General features: G+C 44.9%; 1 protein-coding gene across 6 annotated transcripts in view; it reads right to left on the reverse strand.

Moving 5' to 3' along the window:
- Window positions 1-447, reverse strand: part of BCLAF3 (BCLAF1 and THRAP3 family member 3) — a 703,357-nt gene extending 702,910 nt beyond the window's left edge. For 3 of the 6 annotated variants that reach the window (XM_086934591.1, XM_086934593.1, XM_086934595.1), the window contains exon 1: window positions 309-447. The gene's annotated coding sequence lies outside the window, so the exon portion shown is untranslated. The remainder of the gene's footprint in view (window positions 1-308) is intronic. The other 3 variants (XM_086934592.1, XM_086934594.1, XM_086934597.1) reach the window with 1 other exon arrangement.
- Between the last annotated feature and the right edge of the window lie 21,062 nt (window positions 448-21,509).

Consider the following 21,509-nt stretch of genomic DNA (forward strand, 5'->3'; position numbering starts at 1 on the left):
CAGAGACGGCTTTTTATAGACGCCAGCCTGCACGCCCCGCTGACGAAGGACGGCATCGCGGCCTTGCTCAAATTTAGGGCGAGCGGGTCGCGCGCCTCTTTTGACGGGGGGCGTACAGTAAACTATACAAGTCTGCACAATAAATATGAAATAGACGCAACACTGATCCCCACACCTTGACCGACAAGGTGGTCGCCCAGCCATTTTAAACAGACTCACCACGTTTGTATTTTCTCTACCCTCCCCCGAAGCCCTTGGTGCCCCGGACCTGTTGCAGGGGGCATCCCCAACGATAAAAAAAAGCATACCTACACAAGAGGTGGGGCTGTTAGGGCCGCTCCGGCTGCGGTTGCCCAGGAGACCACGGACCCACTCGTGTCTCCGTTCAATTTTCTCGGCTATGATTGTTGCGGATCATAGGAGGAAGAATTCGTCGAAATAGTGAACACAAAGGAAGGACGTTTCCTTGCGAACTGGCACTGGAGAGGATGGCGCAAGGCTATCGCCGCAGCCATCTTAAAAACAGAATTACATGTTAAGTGAGATGGCCTCCTTAGGCGAAAACAATATTGTCTTTTTCATTCAGATATATAAAAAAAAGTACTTACAGAAGAAGCAGTAATATGAGTTTTCCTATATTTAAATTTGTGATTGTAGAAATTTATTTTTGGGATTATCATTGGAGCATATGCAAATCCACAGTACAAAAAAATATCAGTTATCCCCATTTGAATACTCTCTAAAACATGACTGAATATATTCATAAGTGTTTCACCTGCAGCTGGTATGGGATCACCAAACATGGCAAATCCAAGATGGTCCGTTGAATACTGTTTTTGTTCAGGCCGTCCGCTTCACGCGTTCATGCCATCTGTCAATGTCTTTACAAACCCCAGCCCCGGAAATGAAAGGTGATATCGCGATTCTGTTTCGCCACAGTTTTCCATTTTCACGTTGTGTTCTAAGCGATACTGTTGGCTTCTGAATCGAGTTTCTTAGAGGGGTGTCTCCAATGTAGGTGCGGGCGGGGATGCACTATTCCTGTGGAATCAGTCGAGTGAGCTTCACATATGGTACCAGCTAACCCCCCCCCCCCCCCCCCCCCGATGTTTTGTGGTCGAAGCCCACAGATAGCAGAGCAGCCTCATTTGCAAAGATATTTTGGGGATATTATAAATGTTTCCCCGGAATTGGTCAGTTGTTTACCATTGGGGCTTTTTGGTTTGTAACTCACATTTACTTGCTATCTATTTGCTGGCTTTTTTTTACAGTGTCCAGCATGTCTTTGTTCCTCCCATGCTTCTTGTATCTCCCACGAGTGTTCGCTTTCTGTAAACAGGCCTTTATATTTTGTTCTTATCTTGTCACATTGAAGCATTCCTGATGTAAATGACTGGACACAGGAAGGCTGTAAGTTTATTCCCACAAGAAGATCCCATCACACAGCAAGCAGGCAGAAGCGTCAACTGACACTTTGTCCTGGTCCTGACAAATTCTAAATACATTTTTTATGACATACATATAATTCCAACCTGAGAATAGTACATTAAATGAACAGGAGGTAGGTGGAAATATCACACACACCTACCTTCCTCAATAAATCACATCTAAACACAAGAAAAGAACAAGCATTGTCATAGCCAATAGGTCTTGCCTTTGGGACCTTAAAAGTGTTTAGCCATGCAACAGTTAATGTTGTTGCAGTAAGGATATTATGCTGCATAACTAAATACTTATAAGGTCCCAAAGGCGAGACATATTGGCTATCCATGGTGGCACAAGGGTGTTTTTACGAGTCGCAAATTAACTGGCGCATCTCTGCTAATATGTAGAGGTGCACCAGTTCTTATAAATCTGCCCCCACATTTTTTTAGCCCGAGTAATTTCCACTTTTGATTGTTTATTTTATTACTGTCTGACAGTTCCCTATAGAAACATGTAATGGGGAAGTATTTAGGTAATTATAAAACACCCTGTGTGAGAGCTCAGCTGAAGAGCAGTGCTCTTATTTAATGTGTAATTTAATTAGCTGTAGCTGCCGCTCTTTGGAAAGAGCTGGAAACGCCTGCAGCTATTTTACAATGATATGCATAGTCCGGGGCGGGAAGTGTTGTTGGGGGAAGATACAGGGAGATTATGTGAAGTGGAAACAGTGCTGCGGCGAGTAGAAGGGGGAAGGAAAACAAATATGCTGCAAAGCAGTCTGTGGTGATCTGTATTGCGCAATGCCTGTTGGAACTCCATGATGTCACCTGTGGGTTCTTCATGTACTGTGATCCTCCTCCAGTGTTCTCTGTTTGGCAGTTGCAGCTGCTCTGTCTCTCCTTCATGCTGGACGGCTCTCTTCTCTTGAATAAACCTCTAACTGCAGTTCCTGTCTCCGCCTCATCTTTACATTGGCGACTGAGGATGGTCAGCTGTTCTTCAGCTGTCGTTTCCACTCACAGATCAATTTCAAGCAAAACGGTTTGATTTCCAGAACATTTTCCATATCTACGACCTACTTCCATGTGAGTACATTTTCAAATATTTTCTTCACGCTTCATCTTTAGAGAGCCGTCGCAGCCATCAGACTCTTTTACTACTATTTGCCTCGTTTTGCGCATCTATCAAGCTTACCTACGTGCTTCTTAGCACACTGTTAAACTGCCTCGCGCTACCAACATTCCATTCTACCAGCGCTACGTGTGGCTTCATCCCCTGTTACCTGCGCTGCCGTCCAACTTCACCGTCAAGCGTTGTCTGTGCTTTCGCCTCTCTTCACCTGCGCTGCGTATTTCCTCGCTGCTTGTTCCTCCACCTCCAAGCTCCGCCACGGAATGATGACGCAGTGGAACCTTCATCTCCATCCAGCACCAGCACGCATTTGGTTTCCTTAGCAACCGACAAGACGCTCAGCGCCAGCACGCACTTGGTTTCCTTAGCAACCGGCAAGACGCTCTTCCTTTGTGCCAGTCACCGCGTCATCTTGACGTTCTTCCTGGCTCTCAACGCCTTCACGTTATAAAGGCTTCGCGTCTACTCTAATCTTGTTTACCTTACTCTGGCTTTGTCAGCTGTTTCCACAACTCTATTCATCGACTTCAATCCTCATTACTCCTATTGTGCACAGCTAATCAGCCTCCTTCTCTCTACGCTGATGCGCACAGCTTTAAATCACTACGCTGACGTGCACAGATCAAGCACACAGCTATTTAATCTTATAAAGAAGAAAATCCACATTCTCGCGCTGATGCGCACAGCCCATATTTTCCACATCAACACGCTGGAGTTTACAGTATCTACACGCTGACGTGCACAGCTGCTGCACGCATTTTCTCTACACGCTGACGTGCACAGCTGCTGCACGCATTTTCTCTACACGCTGACGTGCACAGCTGCTGCACGCATTTTCCCTACACGCTGACGTGCACAGCTGCTGCACGCATTTTCTCTACACGCTGATGTGCACAGTTGCTACACGCATTTTACACGCCGAAGCACACAGTTTCTGCACGCTTTTGTGTACAGTTCCTACATGCTAATGTGCATATCATCTACACGCATATTACTCCTGACAAAAGACCAACACATCTAAGCTGTCATATTTACAACAGTTTTTTTTTTCCTTTCTGTTATTTTATCGTTTATTTTTATTTTTTTATCTATATCCTTCTACCTAAAGGAAAAATAGAAGATCTCACAATGCAAAACGTATCTCCTCCTGCTCCATTTCTTCAGACTCCTGGAGACCCTCCTCTCGAATGGAAACTTTGGTTGAGATCCTTCATGGCCTACTTAGGAGCAATCGATGGTCTTAGATATCGTGCGGAAAGAAAAAAAAGTCTAATGTATTATCATCTTGGTGTAGAAGGGCAGAACGTTTTTGACCATCTACCGGTCTATGTTCCACCGACTGGCGAAACCCCCGATGAATTTGAAATAGCTATAGCTAAATTAGACAAGTATTTTGTCAAGACTAAAAATATGGTTGTACATCGTTATAAATTTTTCACTAGAGCTCAAAAACCCGAAGAAAGCATTGATACTTTTGTTACTGCCTTAAAAATACTTGCGTCTAAATGCGAATTTGACAATTTCACCTCTCAACTCATCAGAGATCAACTTGTTGCTCGCTGTTCCTGCAAACAAATCCAAGGGAAACTATTATCCTGCAAAGACCCTTCTCTAGACAAAGCTATTGATATAGCCAAAAGTATTGAAACATCTTTAGAAGATTCCAAACAATTAGAGGTGTCTCTTTCCAATACTTCCATCTCTGGTGCTGTTTCCACTAAGTTGCCTTTTCCCACCAAGACTCCCAATTTCATCCCTCGTGACTCTCGTGGCTATTTCAAAAGAATGGGTAACACTAGTTTTAGAAGACCTTTCATTCCTAACAGACAATTCAGCCAAAGTACTTTCTGTTATAGATGTGGCTCCTCTTACCATGCTTCCAATTTTAAAAATTGTCCTGCTGCCAATCAACAATGCACTCAATGTGGGAAAAATGGTCATTTTTCAAGGGTCTGTATGAGAGGTAGAAGAGGTAATGTGCGTAGTGTCATGTGTGAAAATGATTCCTTTCAAGATTTAAGCTCCCTTGAGCATTCAACTGATCATTCTGAATGTGATGTGACCAATCAGGAGTATGTTGTTGTAGTGAAAGACAACGACACTATCAGCCGTACTTTTCTTGTCCCTGATCCTGAAGTAGATGCTACTATTGAAAATCACCATATCCTACTACTGGTGGACACCGGTGCTCGCATCACCATTGTTTCCTATGAAAAATATTCTCATTTCTGGCAAGATAAATGTTTACTTCCTCCTGATGTTCTTTCTGTGGCCTTTGAAGGAAGCAGAATCAACCTTTTAGGTTATTTCTGGGCTGAAATCTCCATCTTTGGCCAATCCATCAAGGGGAAGGTCTATGTTGCCAAACGTGGTATCAATGTTCTAGGTCTTATACATCAGGCAGAATTTGGTGTCACCATTAAACCTGGTTTACCCAACCCTGTTTTCATTGAAGGGTGCAATCTTTCCTCTCCTGCATCCTCTACTCCTATATGCAACATTTTTAATGGCGAATTCTGGGAGCGCAAATATGGAAAAATCTTTGAAGATCGCTTGGGCAAGATCACCAATTTCCAACATTTTATCAAGGTCAAAGATGGTGTTTCCCCGGTTAAACACAAGCTCAGGAACGTTCCACTCAGTATTAGAGAAGATTTGTCCAAACACCTAAAATCATTATGCGAGCAAGAAATTATTGAAAAAGTAGAATCCACACTATGGCTTTCTCCTATTGTCCTTGCCAGAAAAAGGTCTGGTGATCTTAGGATGTGTGTGGATTTACGCAGTCTCAATGAAGCCATCTGGGTCGATGGCTTTCCCCTTCCTCGCATTGAGGATTTGATAGCTAAAGTGGGGTCGTCTACCTGGTTTTCCAAACTCGATTTAAAGGCGGCCTACCACCAGATTGAGTTACATCCTCTCTCTCGACATCTCACTGCTTTCGTAACTCCTGATGGAGTTTTTCAATTCCGTCGTCTTCCCTTTGGGTTGACGTCTGCCGCCGCTGTTTTCCAGCGTATCATGTCAGAAATGTTTGAGGAACTCTCTAATGTTGTCGTTTTCCAGGATGACATTCTTATCTTTACTCAAACTGAGCACGAACATAACTTGGTCATTGACCAAGTTTTCAACATCCTGGAAAGAAGAGGTGTAACTCTACAAAAGAGTAAATGTGTATTCAAAACCAGAGAGGTAGAATACCTTGGTCATACCATTTCTGAGTGTGGCATTAAGCCCAGGCCAGGTCTAGTCAAGAGTATCATTGAGGCTCCTGCCCCTTCTAACAAAGAACAGCTTCTGTCTTTTCTCGGTCTTTGTGATTTCTACTCCAAATTCATGAAAGACTACGCCAAGACCACTGAATGTTTTAGACTTCTACTTAAAAAAGGTGCCACCTTCAGCTGGTCTGATGAGTGTGAAAAAGGTTTCCAGCTCATTAAAGAACACATCACTAAAGCTCCTACTCTTCAACCCTTCAATGGGAATAGAGAAACTTTTGTCACTGTTGACGCCTGTGAATATGGCCTAGGAGCTGTTCTCTCACAATTGGCCTATGGTAAAGAATTTACGGTGGGGTTTGCCTCCAGGACTCTCCGTCCTGTCGAGAGGAAATATTCTGTTATTGAAAAGGAACTGCTGGCCTGTGCTTGGAGTGTTGAGAAGTTTAAATCTTACTTATTGGGCAGACCATTTGTTCTTCAAACCGACCATCGACCTCTTGTCGACATTCTATCTGGCAGAAACGTCAAGCGCACAACCGCACGGTTGGCTAGGCTCTCCACTAAACTGTTAGAATTCAACTTTAAAGTTATCTACATCCCTGGGGGCAAAAACAAGCGTGCTGACTGTCTTTCCAGGTTACCTATACAAGAGCCTGACGAAAATGAGTGGGAAACAGAGATTGAAGAATGTTTTGTGGCCAATATCTCCCAAAATTCCATCTCTTTCGCTGAGAGTGATTGGGTCAAAGCTATTGAGAATGATGCTGTACTTAGGGATGTTGTTTCCTTTATACAGAAAGGTTGGCCCAAGGAAAAATCTCTTTCTCCTGAACTCCAGATATATTGGAAAATCAATTCAGAACTTTCCTTGGAAAATGGCAAAATTGTTAGGGGCAATAAATTTATTCCTCCTTTTGTTTACCGGGAAAAGATTATTGCTGATGCTCATTCTGGACATCTAGGTGCCACCATTACTAAGAGAAATGTCAGATCGAATTTCTGGTGGCCAAGAATGGACAATCAAATTGTGGATGCTGTCAAACTTTGTACACGCTGTAACACCAGCGATAAAGTCCTCATTTTGGAAGGTGTTTGTGATTCTGTTGTTCCCCCACCCGGTAGGGCTTGGCAAAAAATTGGCCTGGATTTTCTGGGTCCATTCCATGTTCTTCCCAACACTTCCAAATACTTCTTGGTCCTTGTTGATCACCTCTCTAGGTGGGTCGAGGTTGAACCTATCAATGTTCCCAATTCCAAGAGTGTTATTGATTGCCTGACCAAAATTTTTCTGAGGGAGGGTTGTCCGGAAGAAATTCTCACTGACAATGGGGTTCAGTTTATTTCTAAGGAAATTAGTGTTTTCTTGAATAATTGTTGCATTAAACATACCAGAACTACTTTGTATCACCCTCAGAGCAATGGCAAAACCGAGAGGTTCAATAGAGTTATTGTTGAATGTGTGCAGGCCGCCTTCAGGTCCAATAGCTGTATTTTCCAAGCTGTAAAAGATCTTGTATGGTCTTATAGGATTTCTCCACATGTTGCTACAGGCTTTTCCCCTTTTGAATTGATGAGAGGAAGGAAAGCCTCTTCTCAAGCCCTTCCCTTTTGGATGGTCAAAAGTCTCCACAAAGGTTGCGATTTGGAAGTGGCATGGGATTGTGCCAACAAAAAATCTTTTAGCTCACTGTCTTGTGACGTGGAACGTGGTAAAAGGTCTTTTCACAGTATTCATGCTGGTGATTGGGTCAGGATTAAGAATCCTGTCACTGTTAAAAAAGGCTTTTCCAAGTTTCTTGATTCCCAACAAGTTGTGGAAGTTCGCAAAAATGCTGTCAAATTGTCAAGTGGCAATTGGTGGAGCACTTCTCGCGTTGCCAGAGATCCCTCTCGTTCTTCACGTGCAACTGCTCCTACCCCCAATGTCCAGGTTGACAATGGTTTAAGGAAAAGCTCTAGGTTGATTGTTAGACCCAACAGATTCCGTGATTACATCTGATTTACTGTTCACTGTAGTTTCATCTTGTTTTTTTTAGAAAGGGGGGAGGTGTGTGGTGATCTGTATTGCGCAATGCCAGTTGGAACTCCATGATGTCACCTGTGGGTTCTTCATGTACTGTGATCCTCCTCCAGTGTTCTCTGTTTGGCAGTTGCAGCTGCTCTGTCTCTCCTTCATGCTGGACGGCTCTCTTCTCTTGAATAAACCTCTAACTGCAGTTCTTGTCTCCGCCTCATCTTTACACAGTCCTCTTATTTAATTAGTAGCTCACTTGTAGCATGTAGCTGCTTAACTTTACACAGACAGCTTGATATGGCTGCAGCCATCTCACAATGCTCCGGGCGAGAATTGTTGGAGGAAAGTACGAGAAGATTAAGTAAAGTTGAAGCAACCCCCCTGAAAGGACCATGATTTTAAATGCTGCACTGATTGTTTGGCAAAGGAAAACAATGCAGTCTGAGATTATGGTAAAAAAGCATTGAATAGCCAATAGGTCTTGCCTCTGGGACCTTATAAGTGTTTTGCCAGAGGTGTTTGGAAGTTTGGTAAGAGATGCACTTTAACACAAGCATTTACAATGCAATGGTCTCGGCATTATTAAAGGTAGAGCTATTGGCATTGCTTATGACATTTTTTTTTTTTAAATCATCAATAAATGGCATTGTCATTTACATTGCCAATAGCTTCCCCTCTGTTCTGGGATTGGTGGGTGGCTGGTATTTTTGGCATTGTTTAGAGGTAGGTTATCTCGCAGAGTGGCCTGTACGTTTGGAGTAGACCAATGCATTTAGAGATAATTATAACTCCTTGTTTTGCATAGCACTATGCTGTTTTCTAAGCGCTGTAAATAACAGATGCTACTTTACGCTGTTTATGGTTTATACTTGATATTGGCTGGTCTTGGATAGACTATTTGATGCACCTGTGTGCGTGTCACGTGCACAGACACACGTGCTGAAGCGTATAGCCATTTGTTTGGTGTACAGTTGCCCACTGCTTGCCGTGTCGTGGCTCTCGTGTTTTGAGGCACCCTGCCCATGCAATTAAAGATTTTTCTCAACAAAAGTGATTAAAAATAATTTTTCAGAAAATGTGGCAAAAACCACATTCGCAATCAAACATGCGGTTTGGTCAAAAGTTGCTAGGACCAGCACTTAGTGCCACCAGCATGGTTTCTAAACACTATAAATAACTGGTGTGCCAGTCTGTGCATGACTCTGCCCCAGCGCTGCCAACCTTCAATTAAACCTTGAGAATCCTCAAATGCCAGCTGCCCTCCGTCTCCGTGTTTCTTCAAGGACGGACTGGGGCCAGGACCTCGCCACACAAATACCCATCCCAGCATGACCCTTCCCTGCCCCCGTTTCTTATGCCCAGCCTGGGCGTCTTATGTTTAGGGGGTCTGCTGGTCAGGGGTGTTAGCGGCACTTAACGCTCCCATAAATAGAAGCCGGTCACACTGTGAAAGAACGCAAGGCCGCTCGCATGTGACAGTCGCACATGTCAAGACTCGGAGCGTCTGGGGGTTCAGGCGAGGATCGTGTGTCTGGGTAAACAAGCCTCACGAGAGAAGCAGGGGAAAGATGTGACATTTGGATACATTTGTGGAACCAGGTGATACCTGGTGAAATTTCGGAAGCGCCACTTGAACAAACTGTGTGATCTTGGGCAAGCCAGTTTCCTGATCTTCCCAAATCTAGAGCCCTTAAAATCTCCACAGTCTCAAATTCCTCTTCAGAAAATGCATATTTATATTTAAACAGAGCAGTGTCATGCCAGACAGCTTTGTACAGTCGAACAAAAACAACTGAAGCGTGGCTGTCAGATTCAAAGTGCCAAACACGTCAGCCTGGGGTGGGGTTCAGTGCCTTCTGCAGAGACCTCGGGTATCCCCAAATCAACCGTGGCCAGTTCATCGTTTAAACCTCCCCAAACACAAGAAATGCAACGGGTTCTTCTGGCAAGTTAAATTCATGGTGCCTCAAAAAGTAAATATCAAAAAATGAAACTACGAAGTGTGCTGTCCAGCAGTGTCCCGGCCCCGCCCACCACATCCTGTTTTTGTGATCTGGTCTCGAGCGGGCACCGCGCAGCAGCTGTTCTATGTACAAACCCTGACGTTTGGAAGCCTCGGCTGCAACAATATGTTCTGTGCAACGCTCTGTTTTGCTCCTTGGAGGTCAAGTCAAGTCAAGTCAGGAGATTTGTATAGCGCGCTACATACCCGGAGGGTCTCAAGGCGCTGGGAGAAGGGAGGGGAATTACTTGTCAAATATCCAAGTTTTAAGTTGCTTTCTGAATGCTAGGTGGTTCTGAGTGAGACGAAGGTGAGTGGGGAGTGAGTTCCAGGTTTTAGCTGCGAGGTAGGAGAAGGATCTACCTCCCATGGTAGTTTTATTAATGCGCGGAACGGTAGCAAGGGCTTGGTTGGAAGATCGTAGCTGGCGAGAGGGGGTGTAGAAGGAAAGTCGTGTGTTGAGGCATTCGGGTCCAAGTTCGTAGAGTGCTTTGTGAGCGTGGGTTAGGAGGCGGAAAGTAATCCTCTTATTGACGGGGAGCCAGTGGAGGTTTTTCAGGTGGCTAGAGATGTGGTCTTTACGCGGGATGTCTAGTATGAGTCTGGCTGATGCGTTCTGGATGCGTTGGAGTTTTTTCTGGAGTTTTGCGGTGATACCGGCGTATAGGGTGTTTCCGTAGTCCAGGCGACTTGTAACCAGTGCATGGGTGACTGTTTTTCTGGTTTCGGTGGGGATCCAGCGAAATGTTTTTTTGAGCATGCGGAGAATGTTGAAGCATGATGATGAAACGGCGTTGACTTGTCTGTTCATAGAGAGTGAGGAGTCCAGGATGACGCCCAGGTTCCGTGCGTGGTTCGTCGGGATGGGTGCTTTTCCAAGGGCCTCTGGCCACCAAGAGTCATCCCAAGCGGAGGGGGAGGTACCTAAGATAAGGACTTCTGTTTTGTCTGAGTTCAGTTTCAGACGGCTGTGCTTCATCCACTCGGCTACTTCTTTCATTCCTTCATGTAAGTTGGTTTTGGCGGTGTTAGGGTCTTTGGTGAGTGATAGGATCAGTTGAGTGTCGTCAGCGTAGGAGATGATGTTGAGGTTGTGTTGGCGTGCGATGGTCGCGAGGGGGCTCATGTATACGTTGAAGAGGGTGGGACTGAGTGAGGAACCTTGGGGTACACCGCAGATGACTTCAGTGGCCTCAGACTTGAATGGTAAACGCAGGGTTCTGGTGACGGTAACTGAACTAACCCCCCCCCCTCACACACACACACACTTACACACACTTCCACCAACTCTAAACAAAGAACAAATGTTGCAACCACACAAAACCAAACACACCCTGTCAACCAAACTTCTGGCAGTCTTATGGCTTTCCCAGACATGAAAGTAAGGGCGCCCGAATAGAACATGTGCTCAAAGTGCCTTGATAATGGTGGTTGGCGATTTACAAATGCGAATAAAGAAACACAAAGAATCAGCGCACGGAAGTATAGACTCCGTCCCAATAGTTTAATAAGTTCTGTCCTCCTACAGGAGGTGGCTACACTCTAGGGGCTTCTCTGCGCTGTAACTAGGCCACTAATCCTCGAAGAACGATACTGATTTCATCGCCTTTTAAATGATGAAATGTCGAGTTAACCTTAAAATTTATAACTGCGACCAGCAGGTTGTACACACTTCTCTGCAGTGAATGCATTAACCCACTGAGCTAGTTAATGACGTTGATGGGAAGAGAAGTAAGGCGAAGCTGGGCTTTTCTAGGTGCGCTGCACAGACCCGTGCACTGTCATGACCTTGGCGCTACAGGTCACCGTCATGAACACCCCCACCCCCCGGAAACCGCTACCTTCCTCTTCTGATAAGAAAACTGCGAATTCTGCTTCCCATCTGTCTAAGCAGAATGAACGAATAATTGAAGACACTTATGTAGTGCCTCAATGTGAAATGAATGACTTCTAGGCACCTCCTAGTTGTAAGAAACTGGACTGCACACTGCTTCCCTTTACGCAGAGCCCAGTCTGCAGGTGGATGAACAGACCACATATGTATCCTTCTTAGCGCTTCGAACTGAATCGCCTTAATGCGCTTCATGCGTAAAAGAAGTTAAAACCTCGGGTAGCTCAGGATGAACAGATGAATGAACAGCACAGTACCACAAAGTGAATCACATCAATGCACTTCCAATCCCAAAACATGATCTGTCCCCTGTACATAATAAACCCCTTCCCATCCCATGCCTGCAGCAAGGTGAACGGATTAATGAGGGTAAATAAAACTGCACGTTGTCTTTATGCAGCACGTCTTGTTTCACTTTCTCTAAGTGCAGCTTGGCCTTTGCAATCTACACATGCTGCAAATATAAACCATAGGCCAGTAAAATATATGCTAGCCCAGCAAATGTAAGGCTTGCCCGTCCCTAAGTCCTAAAATGAATGACATAACTAGGGCCTGTCGTTTATATCTCATGCTGCCTGAATTTAAGACGCTCTATATAGGCTACTTATTGCACGGAAATTGAAGAAAGGACATGACAACATAATAAGCAGTCAGGATTTAAACAATAGAGTCAGACACGCAAAAGGCCCTTGTTGTTACAGCCACGCCTCATATCGAATTTTTTAATACATTTCCCAAACAGCTGACACCCGGGATCGAACCTGGGACCATTAATAATAACAGCCCACCGCTCTCCAGACTGAGCTAAATCATCCGCTATTGGAATAAGTCATGCTCGGCTGCTTAAGAGGCGCCAGGCACCCCCCAATGTGGTGAGAATCCAGTGCTGGCTGTTTGTAAGGACAGCGTTCAGGAATTAATGAATATTTTTAATTAGTTGAGCTCATTTCTAGGCTTGCAGAATATTATGCAACATTTGTAGAAAATGCGTCTGACAAAGTCAAACCCTTTCAAGAAATATTAGGGTCAGCAGGGAGAGTCAGTAATTGAGAAATCAGAAATAATAATTAGCCTCTTGAACTCTTTTGATCGAATGTTGTATTTCAATTGATGCTTTCGGTTTTTAAAAAGAACAATCATTTTACAGGGGAGAGTTGAGCCAGGCAGAGTGGTGGATTTTGCTTCTTCCTTTTTCTTCTTCAGAATTAAACAACTCTGTAACGAAAAGGAACATTGAGCCTCTTCTCTGCCTTTTGAATATCTTACACTCTGGGTGACGGAAGCGAAGCAAGAAATCACATTGCAAACTGGTCACAAGATGCTTGATCCTATTCTAGAAGTGGAAGAAGTTGGAAAATGATGCAAAGTGAGCAAGCTCGGCTGAATAAATACATACATTCGGATACAGGTACGAATGTATTCCAGAGATGATGGCTGTGATGGCAAATATTTGTGTAGGCTTCCTTTGGCAGAGATGTCTCTGGTGAACCGACGCGAGTAAGGAGGATGGGAGGCTGTGCACTAGCACAGTACTGGCTGCTACAGGGCGTTGGGGCTGAGGTGGCTTCCAAAGACAAGTGGAAAAGATACTGTGGTGAGGACAGTGAATTGCTGAGGGACAGATTGTGTTTGTAGGTGTATGGTTGTCTAAGAAAAATATTGAGTACAATGTACAATTGATTGTTGGGAACCGGAAGCGAGCATGAGTTTGGCGGACTGCGGACCGCGACCGCGAGTTGCAGCCGGTAGCGGTGGTGGTTGCGCTCCCCTCTGAGCCCACTTGTCCCCATCCAGCCGATCGGCTGACTTGTTTAGGATCAGGTCGGCCCTTGAGAGCGTGGGTGCGGCAAAGAAGTGGAATGGAAAGCGGAGCGAGGGTGGAATTTGAGCCCTGGTCCGCGTTATACCGCCATCATCATCACCCACATCATCCCGCTTTTAATCGCCATCACAGCCGCCGTCAACCCCTTTATTGAAGCAGGGAGCAGAGTACTGTGCATCGTGCAGCAGACCGTTCCAGCAGAGGTGGGAGAACCGCCGGGCCAGGCACACCGGGACTTAGTAAGAGTGGTTTGGAAGTCCAGAGCTGAGGTAGCCCGTCACCGAGGGGGGGGGGGGGCTCCAGGGAGGGCCGGGGACTGGGCACTAAGTTGGTACAATTGCCCATGACGACCGGGAGCGAGGGGCCCCAGGAGCATCAGCAGGGCGCGCCTCTCTGCAAGAAAAAAGGTGAATGGCACCCAGAGGCCGGACGATCGCGCCCTCTCCCAAACGATGACCCTCAGACAGCCGGACGGCCTCGCGGCAACCCCGTACTCTCCGCTGCTACAACGGGCCCACGAGCCAAGAAGGCTGTAGCTTCCAGCCCAACCACCCTCTCCCCCACGGAACGGCCCCAGACCCACTCGCCCCACCACCCCACGTGGCCCGCAAACAGAGAGCAAGCCTGTAAACATGGCCACACTAGGCCTCGCCAACCCTGCCCCCACCCCACAGAGACCCGCAGCCACCAAAACCATGCACACGCTCCCCCCCACGGAGCTCCCCACTACCCAAGGAATTAGCCCACCCAGAGGCTTGGAACCAAACCTCCGACCCTGGACTCAGCAGGGCCACACAAGACCTCGACAACCCCGCCCCACCACCTCCCAGAGACCCGCAGATCAACCAGCTCACATACGCTCACTCACCCCGCCCGGAGGCCTGCAACCAAACCCCCCGGGCAGTAAGATGTACAGGACGGGGGACCGAAAGGGACGTCTCGCCTCGAGTCCAGACCAGCCACAAAAACACGCAGCCAGCGGTCCAAGGCACCCGAGTAGCACCGCCGCAACACGGCCCCTAGCTCAGAGCGAAACCGCAATAGACGCCCCCCCCTCAGCACTAGGCACCCAGCACGGGCCGCAAAGCTGTAGGGAGGCGTCCTCGTTTGATCCTGCTTGAGCCGCACGAACAAAAAAAATGGCGGCCTCAAGCTTCTGAACTTTTTCGGATTGGGGGCGTGTTTTGCTGTCCTGAGTGACGGACGACGTCACGAGCTAAAGAACAGCAAAACTTACGCCCCCAAATCCGAAAAAGACGGAGCTTCTTTGGAGGGACGGCTCTCTCCTCCAATGGCTGGCCTCCGTTTAGGAAGCCAGCCAATGGAGGAGAGACGGGCGAGGGAGGCGGGTTCCAAATCCCTACTAAGAAACATACGATCTCCTCCCGGAAGCTGGCAAGCCAGCATTTCCGGTCCTCGACCGAATAAAGGGATATGAAAAAGGAAACCAGGAAAGTGTGATGGGGGAAGAAGAGGGCAGCAGATGACCTGGGGGAAGGGAGGGAAAAGCAAAGGGATGAGAGAGAGTGAGACAAATGGATTCTTTTGAGCTCGAAACATTTTTTTGTTAAAATCTGCTGATTATGTAGTCAGCCAGCATTGTAAGTTTTCATGTGCAAAATGTTCAGTGAGCCCTCATGTTAACTCAGTAGTACATTATATAGCACAATTTTTGAGCCTGTGCAGTGGAACAGAAACAAACTGCAATTCCCAGAATACAACAAGCAGGAATGATTGAAGGCCTCACACACAACACGAAGCTGCGTGGCAACTATGCAAACCAAATCACCTAGGGGTGCTGTAACTCTGTTAGTATTAATTGCATTTTTATAGCGGGAACTGTTTTTTCTGTTACCTCTGTTTCATCAGCTCCTCGTTTTTGACTTAGTGGAATGAGAGCTTTACATTTAAAATTCAATTCTTTGATCCAACACTAAATTTCCCTTTCCTGAAGGCTATATGGGAGTACACCTCTTCCAAAAGCTTAGTGACATGAGCTCAAACCCATTGACAGCAGTTGAAGGGCATACAAAAAGCATGAGAACTGTTATCCTGAGTGTAATGGGGGCACAGTCAGTGAGCATGGGTATCGCATCAGTATTCAGTCCCAGGACTGAGCCTGGGGACACGGTGAGGCCCGTGGGAGCCCGTTTTATTTACTGCCCTCGTTCTTTGCATCCTGTTTTCTCTGTGTCACACTGATGATGCATATGACTAAAATAGTATTTTAGTAAGTACTCCCACACATTTGGATTTGATGTTATCATTATTTTTAAATCTCAATTAATAAATATAATTTGGAAACAATTCCCCCCACTAACCTAATGGCCTTCCAAAGACTGCCTTCTATTTTTTTTTTACCAATTACAATATTATTTGTCATTACATCTCTAGACATATATACCTCAAAAAATAACTCAAGATTAGGCTCCAACAACAAGCTCTTTCAGGGAGAGTCATCAGGCCTCCGTTATGCTGAAAGACATCTAATATTGGAATTCTTGCTATATCTTCTTCAATTAAAAAAAATTTGGAATTGTACTTCCTAATAAAAAGTTTGGGAGTGGGAAGGAAGGGAAGGGGGTAAGGGAAGGGGGAGGAAGGAGGATGTGGAGGTGTAGGGGAAGAGGTAGGGGTAGGAAAGAAGGAGAGGGGGGAAGTAATGTCGTGAACTGGCAAGCTAGGAAGGTTTCCCATGGATTAATCTTGTACAGTTTCACTAGCACCGCAGATTCTCTTGCAGAGTACACTTGTTGATGTGTTGTTGTATAATGGGTGAATTAAACAAGAATCAACAGAGCCTTAAATTCCAAACACAATTAGAAGGCTGGTATATTTATCTTTAAACAAGACATGACACATTGTGTTTTTTCCCCGACATTTACAACAGCTTATCTTGTAGCGCATATTTCCTTTGGAAAAGACACACATATTAATGTGGTGTGACAGATAAACACGGCTCGTGCTTAGCCCGAGACGTGGAACTATGTGCACTTCACGGCCGTGAGTGGCGCGCCAAGGGCCCTTTCAAACCTCATTAGGCTCTCCCTGTCTGAAGATGCAGAAGATGGGAGATAAGCAATAAAGATACATCCGCCAAGGTCATCGTAAGAAAACGTACACATCGCTAATGGCGCTCCCCAACCACTTAACAGTAAGCTTTGTGTACACATTATCCCCTTTTGAAATGTTATTGATGTTTGCTTAAAATGAACTTCACAGTTTGAGGCAGAGTGGGCAAGAACGGGGAATCCACTCAGTCCTTGTTTCCATGCATTGATCGACACATTTCCCACACGTCACCCAAGTTTTCTGGTAGGCCCTGAAAGTGATACTTTACCCGGGCACAAATAATTGCCCAGATTTGACAACAGCGTTCCACGCTGCTGTGTGTTCGCAAAACCCTATCCCCGGGGGTTCACTGAAGGAAACAAGTAAAGATATGTGAGTCGTACTTTGCGCATAGAGACAAAAAATAGTTTTTCATTACTTCAAGAAGCAGCTACTGTATCGCATTCATATTTGTGTTACAGAAACCAGAACTAAACTGAGAGCCTGATCACAAAATTCAACTGACAGCATTGAGAAGCAGTGAGTGAAAGTCTGTTCTTTTTTATACTAGACACAGCGAACAATGCTGTCAAAACGTATTAACTACAAAGTAACCATGTCTTTTTTCAGGAACATAATAAGCACCTGATATGCTTTTCCCTGAAGACAACAAAAGGATCACTTTAGTAAGTGAAGGGCAATTATTTGTTTTACAAAGCGTCACTGCAACATCATGAACAGAGCGACTGACTTCAATTTATTGATTTATCGCCGGAGCTGCACTTTAGTGTATTCCGTTAAAGGCCACGGTTGGGAACATAACTCTATTACACACGCTAAAGCATTGGTTTCCTAAAAAATATCAAAGTCAGGATAGGACAATTGTGTCAACAACATGCGAGCTGCATGGTGCGCTCTTGTGAAATCTGACAAGAGAAAAGTTCAACAAGTCACCAACATGCGAGTTGCGTGGTGCGCGCGCGCTCGACTCGTGTGACATCTGACAGATAACAGATGGCACACTGCGCGCCGTATGCCTGGGCGGATACATTCCTTTGCCCAATTGTGTGCTATCTTCGCAGGCAAAGCCCACTTGGAAAAATGCAAAGAAAAAAAACACACACACAAGCTTGTGAAAAGTACTGAGTGATTCCAAGAGGTCGTTTTCCTAAAGCAGCGCATGCGCTGCTCTAGGCTCGACCTAAAAAGGAGCCGCCTGAGTAGTGCTCTTATTTAATAAGTAATTTAATAAGGTGTTGCTTGCTGCCCTTTACAAATAGAGCAGCTTTTAAACGCAGAGCTCTGGGTGGGAAGTGTTGTGGAAAGCCAGGTAGATTAAGTAAAGTGCAAGCTGTGGCGATGAGAGGGCGAAAACGAACTGGGGCGTGCCTCGCTTATCCCTATCAAAGGAAAACAAAACTTATCTGCTGAAAAGGTGCACAGGTGCCATTTTAAAGTTAATGCACGGCATGGTGGGCTATGCACCCCAAAAAAATAATCTGCTGAATATGCACACGGGTGCCATTGCCAGTGGAAGCCACTTTTTTGTGAAGGGTTCACAGGGAGGTGAGCATTGAAATCAGACTGCTATGGCTGCAGCATGTCTCCTTCCTGACTGGTTGGGACAGTTCTCAAGTACCAAATCACACAGATAAAGCAATGCCTGCAGGTCTTGAAAAAGTTGCAGCTGCACAAGGGGAGTCACGGGACCGATACCAGGTGCTGAAAGCGGAGGGTGAAACATAAGCACATAACTGCACTAAAAAGGTAAACCACCAAGTAATAACAAACTGCTGAATTCAAACTACTCCTCTCAGATGACTTGAAAAATATACAGGTGGTAGTGTTCCCCAAAGGGAAGCGTCCGCACATTCACTAGACAAACAGTAATTTAGCAATCATTATGCGTGAGAAATATGAGCGTCCTACTGTGTAACCATACACTGGTGCTAGATTCGCCCCAGACACCTACTACCTCAAGTTGTTGTAGGCACAACTAAATGTGCAACCAATTTGAACACAAAAATTAGGGCTTTTACAGCACACCACTCATCCTTATTTAGTCTTCATTATATTCATCACTCCTCAGGGTATACGCAACCCTCTACTAGAAAATAGAGACAACTCAACAATATTAATAAAAATTGAAATCCATATAGATCAGTCTTCTTGCAATTCAGCAGTCTTTTATTCATACATAGAAAATGTAAAAAAAAACTCCCAGCACACGATTTGCCGACACGTGTTTAGTCTTTTTCTAAGACTTTTTCAAGGCATGAACGGTAAATTCAAACACCAGGATATTAATTGGACCAAAATTCTTCCTGCGAACCAATGTAAGAAGCCGGAATCACAAGTCTGCCACTACGCCTTCCTAAACCAGTTCCAAATAACACAAGTGGAATCCCTGGCACAGTCCTGATATCTGTGCAGGGAATAGAGATGGTTCAGTAAATTTCAAAGCTCGACGCGGACAATCAATTAGCCACTATAATTCATTAATCTCCTGCATGACAAATAATCATATGGACTGGTCCTACAAAGTGTGTGCAGATCCCCGTGCCTGCACTTATTCGGCGTCCTTATCAACCATAGACGGCCCCTTTTTTATAAATATCGTCTCCGCTCCGATACGAGCTGAAACCTCAGAGTATGCCAAATCGTCCTCCCTTCACCGTATGCAGAGACCTTGTTAGCTCTTAATGGCCTACTCAGTTAGAGATAACCTCTGTACATAAAAAAAACGTTCCCCCTTAGTACGGTCCAACCATAATACGTTGAGACCTTACAGAATCCATAAGCGGCAGCCAAACCGAATGTCCCTATGGTCCCAAGGACTCCTCTCAAATGTTGAATACGGCGAGCTGAGCGGCACAAAAAAGAAAGGCGCCTGGCTACCGCTGTGAAAGTGAAAGCGTACATGATGCGCTGGAAATAAAAACAAGCATTGGCCGCGCGGCCGTGATAGTGACGCAGCTGTGAAAGTGATCGCGATTGCGCGCTGTAAGGGTGCCCGCAAGCGATGCGCTTAATGAGGAAGAGAGAGGAAAGCCAGATGGCGAAAGAGGAAAGTCAGATGGCGCCTGTGTGCGTAACCGCACGCTTTAGGCCACACAAAAAGCGCATAGTCGGATTTTTGAAGCCCACTAACTAAAAGTCTCACCAGAACAGCGCATGCGCTGGCTCAGGCAAGACCTAAAAAATAAATAAGTTAACAAATCATGCATAATCATTTAGATATTCAGGGCATTTAATTGCCCTAGACGAACGACGAATACTAGTACATTTATCCATCTTCGAATAAGGACAAACAGGTGAGGTACCATCATTACCTGAGTTGGTACTAAACTTAGCATCTAATTTTCCTTTAAGAACCACAACTCTTTAGATTCCAAATGCGATGGTCTTGCGTTTTAAAAGTATTATTGAAAACCTTGAGGACCAAAATGGTTTTCATAAATTTTGAAAGACAATTATTACCTAAACCAGGACTTTTTATCAAGACCCAATCACCAACCTTTACAACAGTTTTTTTACAGCGTTCTTAGAATCAAAATAATTTTTCCTTTCACTAGCTTCCTCCTCTTTCCTCTTTTGTACATCACTACTATTACACACACTTTCGTTTCCCTTGGCTAATTCATATTTATTGACCTAAAAAGGTTCCAAACATGTATTAGGCACTCTACCCCGGAATAACATAAAAGGAGTTTTCCCAGTGGTGCCATGAGGAGATAATCTGTACTCTACAACTTTCTTGAGAACTTCACTTTTCCAATCCAAGGATAATGACTTTGCCATAGTAATAGTTTCTTTGAGCACTCTGCTAAATCTCTCTACCATTCCATTGGATTCGGGAAGATATAGAGAGCAAGTTTTATTAACAATACCTCTTGTAGACAAAAACTCTTTAATTTCTCTCTAAATAAGTTGAACCCTGTTATCAGTTAGAATAGACTCTGGCAAACCTTCCTTGGCAAACATTTCTTTCAAACACTTAATGACATGCGCTGAATCTATTACTGACAAAAAGAAAACCTCGGGCCAACGAGAGTACATGTCAATTATGACCAAAAGAAAAACTTGTGAACCATTATTGTGTATAGAACCAAGACTATCCAAAGCAATGTCCTGCCAAGGACTTGAAGGACACTTCCTCACAATCATGGGTTGCACTCGAGAACATTTGGATTGATCACTCAACATGCAAGTAACACAGTCTTGTACAACACGCTCAACAAGCTTGTCAATGCCGGGCTACCAGTATGACATACGCAATCTTTCCTTGCTTTTAGTAAGACCTGCAAGAGAAGAATGAACCAAATCCACCAATTCTCCTCTAAGACTACTAGGTGGAATTAATCTTGTACCCCGAAACAACAAACCATTCTCAATTCACAATTCATTCTGCATATTCCAAAATGGTTTAGTGAGCTCAGATCCCATCTTACTGTTTGTCCAACCCTTTTGAACAAGTGACATTACCTCTGTTAGTGTGGAGTCAATAGCGAACTCCTCACTCCACCTTTTTTCTGAAATTATATCATGATCCACAACACACACCCATTCATCATGTTCTTCAGGAGAGTCTCCAGGGATGAGATGTGACAACACATCAGCAACTCCATTGTCGATGCCCGGGATATATTTGATTGAAATTGAAAAACAATGCTCCTGAAGAGCAGTGACCCATTTAGTAATTCTACTTGAAATCAAATCAAGACCCTTTTTATTAAATATTTAGACTAAGGGCTTGTGATCAGTACGGACCTCAAAGTCAATTCCCCAAAGAAATTTCTTTAATTTTTTAATGGCCCAAAACACAGCAAGGGATTCCCTTTCCACAACAGAATACAGAGTCTCGGGATCCCTCAAACTACGAGATAGAAACATGACGGTGTGGATACCAGATAAACCATGCTACTGTAAAACTGCACCCAAACCTTTCTCAC

This window comes from Lissotriton vulgaris, chromosome 8, assembly GCF_964263255.1.
Source record: "Lissotriton vulgaris chromosome 8, aLisVul1.2, whole genome shotgun sequence".
Taxonomy (NCBI): Eukaryota; Metazoa; Chordata; class Amphibia; order Caudata; family Salamandridae; genus Lissotriton; species Lissotriton vulgaris.